Source organism: Penaeus monodon, chromosome 22 (genome assembly GCF_015228065.2).
Source record: "Penaeus monodon isolate SGIC_2016 chromosome 22, NSTDA_Pmon_1, whole genome shotgun sequence".
Classification (NCBI taxonomy): domain Eukaryota; kingdom Metazoa; phylum Arthropoda; class Malacostraca; order Decapoda; family Penaeidae; genus Penaeus; species Penaeus monodon.
This window is the reverse complement of record NC_051407.1, coordinates 43,924,314-43,926,752: the sequence shown is the minus strand read 5'-3', so window position 1 is coordinate 43,926,752 and position 2,439 is coordinate 43,924,314. Positions and strand designations below refer to the sequence as shown.

The 2,439-nt window shown below is 44.9% G+C and overlaps 1 pseudogene; it reads right to left on the bottom strand.

The window, feature by feature from the left end:
* LOC119587455 overlaps positions 1-2,439 on the bottom strand; it is an 11,135-nt pseudogene that overhangs the window by 7,775 nt on the left and 921 nt on the right.

Genomic DNA, 2,439 nt, shown 5'->3' with positions numbered 1-2,439 from the left:
TATAAAAGCCCTGGCAGTGGTGGCCCAAGGGGTTTTAGCGGAGGCAGCCGTGGGAGATCCCAGGCATAATGGGCCGAACCGCACAGTCAACAGACCGTCCTTTATACCGCCTTCTTATAAACATTTGCTTTCCATGATTAGAATGGAATATCGAATTTCTCGTCGCAAGAGGAAGAAAACTCCAACTCCTGAATGAAAAATAAATTATTTCGAAAGCACAAGCGAAGGTTTCAGTTAAAACACATCGCCTTTATTAAAGTGGATTACTATGAAGAGCAATAAATGAGGGGTGTTAACGTTCGTTGTTTTATCTAACATCAGGAAACTGCTTTTATGAGGGTCTGTGACTGACTCAGATACAACAAACACAAGCCTTTTTCGGCAAGACTGTGCTCTGATATTGGGGCACCCGACTTACTATGCCAGGTCTACGTGCCCTATAGTCTTCCTTTACCTTCTCTCGCCTCCTCTCCTGGCCCAAAAAAAATCGTAAATAAATATACGAGACGTTAGTTGTGCTAGAGAAATGGGTGCATGTATGCACAAATGGCGCGCTGGGCTCATCTCATCTACTGCTCTCTCTTTTTCACAGATTCTAAAAAGCAAAAAACTCGGGAAAAGGACCATAAATCCACGTTTTTGCAGAGGCATAATGGGAATGAGGCGGCGGGGGGAGCGCGCGTGATGGGTGGGCCCTCGAGGCTGCCGTGATGGGATTATGCGTCTCCCCGATGACTAAGATGATCTAACTCTAAAATTAATGTGGGTTGTCGCCAGATACGTTATCGCCCCACACTAAAATAACGCCGACACAACACGAAAATTCAAGACCTGTCTCGCCACTTTATCTTGTGCGACATCTAGATATACAATGTTCTGTGAGTTTACATCCTCGCCGCTCTAACCCGGCGGATGTACACTGAGTGAAAGTACATTCAAGCTCACCTTAAGAGGTTGACCCTCCTCGCCCTCACTAACTCACTACAGGTTACATACGGGATTAAAATTTAAAGGCCCAACCTCGAGCATTAATTTATGGTTATTGAGGTAGGTTCTGGCATCATTTGAAGACGTTGTGTATAGACTGTGCTTAATTAACAACCTTTGAATCTAGGACGATGCCTTTCATAAATAAACGAAGGAACATAAAAAAAATCTGCATGAAATATAACTTAAAAAAAAGGAGATTTTAGTATGCTGGCGTGTTTAGTATGCATTAACGTTTTGCAGCTTTTAGCTCGTGGGGTCAGAAGTACCATGAACTCTTCAATCCTTTTCTGTACAGATACTGGCATGATCTCGAGAAGTTTTTGGCCATCATGTTTTGAAATATTAATTTACGTTGGATCATTCGCGACAGCTTCTGCAAACAAAATGATGACGGTTAAGCGTTGGCCGGTGATTGGGTAGTGACGGAGCGACGACGGCCAGCTTTGTGCTGCCACTAACGACCACAGCCCAAGCCAGGCGGCTGTCACACGCCGTAAACTTGACTGGCTGAGAGATGGCACTATTCAACTGTCACTCCGACACAATATAATCGAAATGAATAGGACGGCTGGAGGGGTCGGGGTTGAGGCTGAGGGGATGTAGTCGATCAAAGGTGTTTTTCCAGTTCTACACTCATCTAACGAGATACTCGTGAACGTAAAAATATGAATGGTTCAGAAAATCAACGGTGAATCGCGAATGTTTTTTGCAAGTTAAATACATTCCAAAATAACTCCCCTGTATACTTGTTAAAATAGTCACCAATTCATGTTTACCAAAGAAGCAGCAGGAGGCACTTACAAGGTCTGGATGCTGCTGAGGGTGTCGAATGTGCCGTTCTGGATGGTCTTGATGTTGTTGTCGTAGAGCGACCTGAGGGAGAACAGGAGAACCTGATTACGGCCGAGGGAAAAATCTGTAGTGAAATAGACTGTAAGAACCTGATTACGGCCGAGGGAAAAATCTGTAGTGAAATAGACTGTTTGTCAGTGCGTGCACTGTTCACACATTATAATGTAATGAAAAGGCATATGAATTTAAAGAGTTTAAAGTGTGAAGATCATCATTTAGTGATGGGCTGCATCGTGAGCAGTGAAGGATGTCTTATAGAAATATGTGAGGGACAATGTTGACAGTCGGAATAAGAAACTAAATCGAGATTTAGTTGACCGGAAAGGAGGGGAGATAAGAGGATAAGGGAAGGATGAGTGCAGGAGACACTAGCAGCCCTGACGGTGACACGGAGGAGGCTCCAGGATGAGCGGCGCGCCCCTCCACGTCCGCCATTCTGACGTGTGGCTCACGTTGCCTCTCCACACCTCCTTGTGTACAATTATCACGCTCGAATCTCAACACACGACGCGCTGCTATTCCTTGCTACATTCTCTGGGGTCCCGTAAAGGCTATGATTAACGTTCACACAGAATCCTTTTTGGGGGGCCTTAAAAG